This window comes from Humulus lupulus, chromosome 7 (assembly GCF_963169125.1).
Source record: "Humulus lupulus chromosome 7, drHumLupu1.1, whole genome shotgun sequence".
Lineage (NCBI taxonomy): Eukaryota > Viridiplantae > Streptophyta > Magnoliopsida > Rosales > Cannabaceae > Humulus > Humulus lupulus.
The window spans coordinates 37,872,959-37,882,823 of record NC_084799.1 but is presented as its reverse complement, the minus strand read 5'-3'; the positions used below and the strand labels follow the sequence as shown (position 1 = coordinate 37,882,823).

At 31.9% G+C, this 9,865-nt stretch overlaps 1 pseudogene; it reads right to left on the bottom strand.

Moving 5' to 3' along the window:
• Positions 1-1,102: 1,102 nt before the first annotated feature.
• Positions 1,103-2,346, bottom strand: LOC133791177 (18.5 kDa class I heat shock protein-like; annotated as a pseudogene).
• Positions 2,347-9,865: the final 7,519 nt, after the last annotated feature.

The window sequence follows — 9,865 nt, the reverse complement described above, 5'->3', positions numbered from 1 at the left end:
TCATAAAAAAAATCGCATCGAAAACTATTCACGGATCGAGAACACTGAAAGCCCCATCGGTAGAGCTTAAAGTGAAACCCTTACAGAAGAATTCCCAAAAAAATTTGTTCGAAAATAAAAATTATAAAAGATGCGTATAAATTAAGAGAAATATATAATCTGAAGAAAAAAAAATTGATTGGACAAGTGCTTTACAAAGGAGTTAACAGCCACATAACACACTTGAGCACAAATTTAACAACACATGCATTCCTAGTATATATATTATGTACCTACTATCTTGAGATAATTAGATTATAGAGAAAAACAGTCGTATGCGTGCGGACGATTCGCACGCCCGCACCACAGAAAATTTCAATGATGCTATCCCACTTTGTCTATTTTCTTTTTAATCCAAATTTAGTTATTATGTCAAAATTCTACTAAGTACCATAAACGAATATTATATCGCATTACTTTAGTCATAAATCACGATAATTATCGTTATTTAATAGCAAACCCAATAGTTATAAACAAGAGAAAATTAAATTGAAAATTTGAAGTGCTAAAATGGTTCATTTGACTATAATTCAAGTGCCATTTTTCAAATGCCAATAAACCGAAACAAATCAATAATTCTAGTATAATGCCACGTTTAAAATTGCGTTGCCAATCCGTCCTTACAATATTTAGTGGCTAAAACTTTTGTGTTGTTAAAACTTTTCTTTTAACTTTTGAGCTTCATAAAAGCTCTTACAGGAAAAGCACCAATTTATAGGATAGCTTCATAAAATTGAGCTTTTGAACTAAAATACACTTTTGTACAATAAATCCAACCAGAACCTTACGTGTTTGGTATTATTTTCTATTTTTTGTTTTCAAAATTGTATTTTCAGAAAGGAGAACAAAAAATGGCTTTTGTAATTTTCAAAAAATAAAAAATAAAATATTTGGTTAATGTTTTCTAAAAATAATATTTTAGTTTTATTTAAAAAAATATATTAAATAAAAAATTAATAAATATTTTTACAAATAGAATTTTTTTAAAAAAAATTTGTAATAAATAATGAGATAAAATAATATAAAATTAAAAATAATAGAAAATAATGATAGAAATTTTGAGGAAGAGAAATTCATGCAAGCAAAAAAAAATGAAAGAAAAAATGCTAAAATAAAAAAAATAAGGAGAGAAAAAATAATTAAATAATAAGTGATGAGAGAAAAAATAATGTGAAAAAAAAAGTGAAAAATTAATAAAAAAGAAAACGACGTAAGATAATAATAATTAAAAAAAATTAAAAATTGACAAAAAAAAATTAATAATAGATAAAAACAACTTTGGGTTGAAATAATTTTTTAGTTAAGAGTAAAAAATACCTTCTTAGTCTTAAGCAAAAACGTTTTCGTTGTCGTTATCGTTCTACACTTTAGATTTTCGGTATGTTTCAAGATGTCGTCAGGATAAAACCCACGACCATTACTCGAAATTAAACACATGCAGAGGAAATAGCCAACAAATGACATACTTTTGTAATATCCAACTTTATTTCATTTGTAAAAACTACAAAGTGAAAATGAGAATAAGCTCAACCTAGTCACACCCACACCCACACCCACACCCGATATCTACAAATAGAAAAGAACGGGATTCTAAAACATAACAAACATGAAAAAAAAAAGGATCCATAATCGCACCAAACACTTTCGCTTAATCAATCACCAACAAATGAGATAAAGATCAGAAAGATCAACCAGATATTTCAATGGATTTGACATCAGGCTTCTTGATCTCCTCCTTGGGAATTGTAACAGTTAGAACCCCATTTTCCATGGCAGCTTTGATCTTATCCAGTTTTGCATTCTCCGGGAGCCTGAACCTCCTCATGAACTTCCCGCTGCTCCGCTCTACCCGATGCCACGTGTCATTCTTATCTTCTTTCTCAATGTTTCTCTCCCCGCTGATCTGGAGCACTAGATCGTCTTCGACCTCCACCTTCACCTCTTCCTTCTTCAGCCCCGAAACATCGGCTCTGAAAACGTGCGCCTCCGGAGTCTCCTTCCAGTCCACTCAAGTGTTGACCATAGCCGAGTTTTCCCCAGAAAGTTTTGGGAAAGATGAGTTAGGTAAGGATAAATCCTTGAATGGATCCCAAACGTCGAGAGAGAAAGGGTAGCAAACGTTGCTTCGTCGGCCACCAAAGAAGATAGGAATCAGCGACATTTTTTAGTTTCAAACGACACCGAAAAAAAAAACAGTTGGTTTTGAAGATAAAATTTGAGAGTAATTCGAATATGAAATTTGTAGGAAGCAGCACTGATTTCTGTTGTCTATGGTGGTGAGAAGGGGGGTAACTGGTTGTAATTATTAGCACCGATTGAAGATTCTGGTGAGTTCTCGATGTAACGGAATGAAACGAGTCGATCATTCATGACTCTTCTTGGGCCTTCTAATGGGCTTTCGTGTGAAAAATGCGAACATTACTTAAGCCCAAAGGAAGAAAAACTGTACTGAAATTATGGAATTAACACTTTCAAATATTCTTCTTTTAACTATTACTATTGTCATTTTGTTCTAAGAAAACAAAAAAAACTATTGTCATTTTCACTGATGAACAGAGTTAAAATGTTACTTCAGCTGGAAGATTAAGAAAATCGAACTATCCAAATTATATAATGCTTTAATTGAGTGCGACTCGCTTCCTAAGGTATAAATTAAACCCAAATTATAGTTTAATTTGTAACCGAATTACTCTTCAATTGTTGAATGACAATGAATTACTTATCTACAAAAACCAAATTATGCATAATTAAGAAAATCTTAATTATGAAATAAAAAATGATTTGTTGGTATTTTATAAGTTGCAAATGACATTTTCATGTAGAAGTTATTATCTGTACTCTGGATCATCAATACGATGATCATTACTAACAAAGATGGATTTAATTAAGAAGAAAAGTACAAGTCCCTTATCAAATAACTATTGCAAGAGAACACCTTATAAATGACAAAACACCAATTGAAATAGGCTATTGCGTAGAATACCTTATAAGAATTCACCATCTAAAATATGAGTTATACAAATTTCAACAACTTAGATCTTCAACTAAGAATTCCAAATGACCAAATATATATTGCAAGCGAACACCTTATAAATGACAAAACACCAATTGAACCACTAGACAACCATTATGGTTCATTAATGTTTGGGGCTTGAAAACAAAGAATGTGAGGATTGGTAATTGGGAAGTTTGGTTCAACTACTTTGAATAAGGAAAACATAAACCTCAAGGGCTCTCTTTCAATGAATTCCTCCTAGTGCATCGGTGCTGATTGACTTACTTTGGAAGGAAAAGAGTAGTGTGCTTCGTGGGGCAGTTCCACAACAATTTCAGATGTTATGCAACAAGTTTAGGACGAATGGAAGCGAATGGACAGATTACTTCCTAAAGGAAAACACTACTCAATTGCAATGGTATCCACCTCCCCCAGGGTAGACGTGTTACACAACAGATGTGGTGATAGCAAGCAATGGGTGAACCATAGCTATTGTTGGGAGGAACCACAAGGGCAAGCCCATTACGATGGTAGCTGACCAAATTCCCCAAAAGGCCCAAACCTAGGGGAGGCAAAGGCCATTGTGTTGGTTGCCACAACAGCAGTTGAGTCAAAGACATGTTACAACATATTTCAAAGCGATAATAACGGGACAGTGAACTCAATCAACTCAATAGGTCCTTGCCAAGCTTTGGCCTCAGAAACTTGCAAGGACGAATTCCTCAAATGGAGTAAATGGTTCAAAGAATTGGAGGTCATAAAAATCCCAAGGGAAGTCAACTACGTTTCTCATAACGTGGCCAAGCATGCCAATGGGGAGAACCTTGCAGGATCCCTGGACTAGAGTGCTTGGAGTACTGATATTTTCAATGATCGCAAGGCTATCCTTCCTCCTTAAGTCATAGCAGATGTACCATAATTTTTGGGTCTGTAGTTTCCGTGTTTGTTCTCCTTTTGTGTACGGTTTTGGGTAGTACGTTTGAAGTAGTAGTTGACAGAGATTCTTAGATTTTATTGTTTTGTTGTTGAGTTTATACATTTTTGTATCCAGTGTTTTTTTATTATCTATTTGGATTCATGTTTTAAAAAATTTAATTTTGGACCTTATATTTTGTAAAATTGTTCAAATAAACTTTTAAACTCAATTTTGATGAAAAAAAAATTGAATATAACAACACAACTTTTAAGCATAATAATTTTATTTTTGTTATGAATTGTTAGTTTGGTGAATTATTTAAGATTTTAGTTGATAAAACTTTGACCAAAATCGGATTTAGGATTCTATTTGAATCATTTTACAAAACATAGAGTTCAAAAAATAATTTGTCAAAACACAAGATCCAGATAGGTAATGAGACAAAACGCAAAATCCAAAGAAGTATAAACTCTTTGTTGTTTTAGCCTTTCTGCTCTTCCTTGTATGGTTATGCATACTATGTTTGTTTTGTTTTATGGACTCTCTTCATAAAGTGACAACTATGCCTTGCCTAGAGATACTCTTGTGTATAATGCATTTTATTTAAGTATCAATGAATTTGTCCCTATTGTATAAAATTAATAAAAAAACTGATATAAAATTTAAAATTTTAAAAACATTATACCAGATTTTTTTTATTAATTTTTAATTCAATAATATGTTATTTGAGATTATTAAATTCACTAATTTATAAAACTGGAGGCATTTTGGTCATATTAAATTTTTTTTACCAAAATTTGGTCCAAGGTACTCTTTGTTCTATTTTACAAAATGCAAAGTCTACATTTAACAAACATATAGGTCCGATTAGTAACTTTTACAAAACAATATTTACCCTTAGTTTTATTGTTTTTGAAGATTTTTGTTGATGATATTTAAGTTAGATTCAAAGTTTTAGTTTAAATTGGGTATGGAAGAAATGAAATGGATTGATTTTGTTATGGATTTTGGATCTTGATTTGTGATGTTGATAATTTTTTTATCTAGGTCTAACGATGAAGAACTCAAGTATAGAAATTTAATTTTGTTATTTTAATTTATATTTTGTGTGATTAATTAGATAATAAATTGTAATTGCGATTTGATTTAGGATTGATTAGTTTCAATTTAATGATATATAATTTTTTATTTTAATTTTTAATTAATAAAAATATTTTTTTAATTATAAAAGGATTTGTAATGAATTCTAATTAATTTTTTAGCTATTTATTTTTATCTTTAAGTATATTTCTAATTTTCATTTATTTCGTTCATTTAGGAGTATTCCCTTATTCTTGTATCATTATGTATTGGTGTCTCTATTAATGAGAAAATTTGAACTATCATTTGTAAAATTCATATTCTCAACCAGTAATTCCGACACCAGGTTATTACAGAGTATATGTATATTCGTGTACTCTGTTTTGTTAAATTCATGAGAATTAGATTCTTTCTATACAATTTTACCAAAGAAGATTTATTGACAATTCATGATATATATAGAGTGAAGTATCTAAATCAAGGTTAAAGTGCCACAATTTGGGATCACTAATTAAATTAACACTTGTTTTCAAGTTTGTTTTGTCCTCTTTTCTTCTTCTTTTCCCCCTTTTTTTTAAGGGCACATCATGTTTGTTTGATGTTTATCAACAGTCTTTATTTAGTCGTACCCCTTTCCATTGTTTGTTGTTTTTAGGTCATCATTGTGTGCAAACATTGTTTTAGAGGTTCTATTATTCTTTTGTTCTAAACAATCTTTTATGCAATCCGGTTAACCATTTAAGTTATTGTATTTTATTTATTCCAACGACAACTTTTCTTCTCTAATTCTCTAATTTGGTATGAGGTAAAGTAAATGTGGGAATGAGAATATCTTTTTATGTTTGGTTCAAATTTTAAGAGAGTAAAATTAATAATTTGTGTGAGTTTCACATGTATTTTAAGGGTAAAGTGAACTATTTTTAAATTTTAAGGGGGTAAAATTAATAATTTGTGTAAGCCACACGTGTATTTTAAGGTTAAAGTGAACATTTTTGTATACAAGAGTTTAATATTACCTCCATCCTAAATTACTCTATACTTTCCAAAACAATTCAACTATTCAAAACAAACACCTCAAAGTAAAAAACAAGGTTTAAGTCATTTGATAAAAATGTAGTAGTTCCTCAAATCCGTCCTTTATTTTTTCCCTTCATAAAAAATAATACGGATTGAAGTTGATGTCAATAAACGATTAAATACACAATGAAATTAAATTTTAAATTTTCATTCCATATTTCAAATTCATATTAATTTATAAAGACCAAATGTAAGCTTATAAGAACAAGAAGTTGTTGGAAATAAATTATGTGGACTAGTATAAATACATCACTTCATTGTTTAAAAATCATATATGTTTGGCCTGATAATGGTATTATTGGGGACCATAATGAGATGGTGTTATATTTCTAAATATATAGGTGGTCTCCTTGGACACACACTAAAAATCTATGTGACTAGCTCATTGGGTTTACATACACTCTTTTGATCAAACACTCAAGGCCCAATAATCAAATTAATTCATTACTCTATATTTGGTATATTATATACATGATATATTTTTTAAGGGTAATGAAAGGGTCATCTGTAATACAGAGATAGTATTTAGATGGAGTTCTATCAGAGTGAAGTAGTGTGATGCTCCAAAAGAGACTATCTCAGATTCACCTTCTAATTATTGTTCTTGGCTATTTACAGGATTAAGATGGCATTTTCTCAAACTCTAAGCAGTAATGGTGGAGGTATGTATTTACTAACTCATCTCTATTTTGGTATACCTAGAAAACTAAATGCATGTTGTTAGATGAGGTTGTTTTATGTTGTATTCTCTTAATAATTTGTTTGTTTGTTCATCTATATTTTATCAATTGGTACCAGAGCCATTGCTTTTAGTTTTTTAGGTTGCCTAAACCATATATATATAAATATATGTTGCCAATTTTTTTTTTTATGAAATTTGGATTTGGGATTTTATAAAATAAAATGAAGCTTGGATGATATAATAATGATGATTAGAAACTCATTTGTACCATTTTCCCCAAATTGTTTCATGTTTAAAAGTTTTTTTCGGTTTTGAGTTGGTCAAGAGAGTTTCATATTTAAGTTTTTTTTTCATGTTTTAGAGAGCATTTTGATCCAAATAATTCTCATGAATCTCTTGACAATGATCCGGGGATCATTTCTGTTTTTCTGGGCTTCAAATCATGGCCGGATTAGCATTTTTCCGTCGGGTCACGAACCGGGTCACACGACCCAAACCACCTGAAAAATGGGTAAGGAAGAAGCTGGAGGGCCAAGAAAAACGACATGTCGTTTTTCTTTATAGGACCCAAACGACATGTCGTTTACAGTGAGAAGAAAAAGAAAAAAAAAGGAAAACCACGTGAATCAGTGGATTTTTTTTTGGGCCAGTTTTGGGCCTATTCTACATGTAATCAAACTTTTTTTTTCCACATGATTAATTATTCGTTTTTTTTTTGTTTTATATTGCATGATTTAATTATTTTTTTTATGTTGAGTTTAAAAATCATCATCAATTAAATTTGATTATAATATATTTCAATTTTTTTTTTTGTTGTTGTTGTTGTAAGATATGTAATGACTATTTTTTTGTAATTAATATAATTGAGTGCTTAAATTCTTGCCTCTCGTAAGATTTAACATGTCAATTATGAATATTTTGATTGATATTGATATATTCCCACATTTCATTAAATCAAATAAATAAATTCTAAGATTCATATGAATAATTTAAATTATCCTGTCGATAATTCTATTATTTGGTAGTTTGCTTAGAATGGTGAAGGGAATTTATTGAGCATTATGAATCACACAATTCTTTTTATCTTGTCGATAATAGATTGATGTATTTGATTGTAATGTATTGATAAATTGTCTTTACTTGTAAAATGTTCTATTTTTTACTTGTAGAACTTTAGCATATAATGATCATTTTGATTATTTATGGAACATTCAAGTTGAAGTTGGAGTACAAACAACATGATTATGTTGATCAATGTAAATTGATAATTGTTACTCTTGTGTTCCTTCAGCTTTGAGCAATCATAGCCTCTCGTCTATACTGATGCTTAATGGGACTAATCATAAGGAGTGGGTTCGATCTCTGATGATGAATTTGTCAATTATGAAGATTGACACAAAGGAAGATGCTCCTACTAAACCGACTGAGGATAGTACAACTGAACAGAAAACTTCCTATAAAGAATGGAACAATTCAAATGAAACATGTAAGTTGGTGATCTTGTATCACATGGATGATTTTATTCGTGATAGTATTCCTGAAACTGACAATGCTAAGGAACTCCTCAAGGTCATTGCTGAAAAATATGTGGAGTTTCCCAAGTCTGAGTGGGAGCACTACCTGGGTAAGATCCAGGATACTGTTTATGATGGGGTTTGTTGACGCCGTTTTTCGTCAACAGATAAAAAAAGAGAGCACGTAAACAATTTAAGACAATGGCCAAAAATAAACAAACGAATCAAACACGGTTTTTTACGTGGTTCAACAGTTAAATCTGCCTAGTCCACGAGTCTCTGTTATTAATCTCAAGATTATCTCTGAACAATTCTTTAGCATGAATTCTCCAGAGTTTTCTCTCAAGAATCAGAAATTCGGTCCCTTACAATGGTGCATGGCTTCTCTATTTATAGAGAAGGATGCAGAATACTATCCCACATATTTTGGGTAGTTACTCTTTTGTGAATAAAAATAAATGGCTTTAAATGCCAATAATCAGATATATAAGGAAACGTCCCCCATAGATCAGGAAACGCATAACTGACTAAATAATATCCCACGATTCTTGAGGATTTATATCAATAAATGAGGATTACATCTCATGCTTACAATACTTGTAGATATTCAAGGTGGTCATAGCGTATTTCCAAGGCTTCAGCATCTCAGGTTTCACGTCATTGTGCGAGCCACTGACATCTCCCGAGCTAACATTGCTTTCGAGATAGTACATCGAGCTCAATATCCCTGCTCCGAAGTTGTTCCCGAAGATGAGGGGCTCCCAGAGCTATCCTTCGAGATCGAGATCATTTCGAGGTCAGTACATTCGAGGTCATGTATCATACTTTGCAGGCTCGGTTTACAATCGTAGAGCATACCCTAACCCTGACGAGACCATTTAATGCGAACTCAGCTTTCGAGGTCATATTTACTATGGCTCGAAATCTGAGTATAACATTTTGCCCCCTCAAAAGTATTTGTTCGAGTCCTAAGAGAAGGAAACTTTTGAACTACTCTTTCTGGGAACCATACCGTCACACTCTTAAAAACGGACACGTGCCAGATGGGTATTGTTCACTTTAGGTACTTGAGTACCTTGGGAACACGCCCACGATTGTTCGTCTGACAGCTTTTCGGCGCCATTTTATCACCGATTCCCCTCCATTCGATCTGTTGAGGATTTTAACCAACGCTCCTGATTGATTTGGTTTTCCCACCTATATATATAAGATCTCCTCTTCGTCTTCTTCTTTACGTTTGTTCATTGTAAACCAGAAAAGAAAGAAAAAACAAGAAAGCCAGAAACTTTCTTAAGAAGCTTCCATCCCGTGCATGTTTTCTCGACCCAAGAAACAAAGGAACCCTGGTCTGTTCGAGTCAGCGAGTTCTTTCTTGCAACCTCTTCTCCACTCGACGATTTCGCTGCACTCACCATCACTGTGTAAGTACGCCATTTTTATTGTTCTTTTTATACTGTGCTTGCTGTGTACGTTAGTATGTGTTCTTAGCATGATGCGATAGGAGGTTTTGAACCGATAGGTTTTATGTTTTCTGGATTTTCTTTCTGGATGTTCGCCTCTGG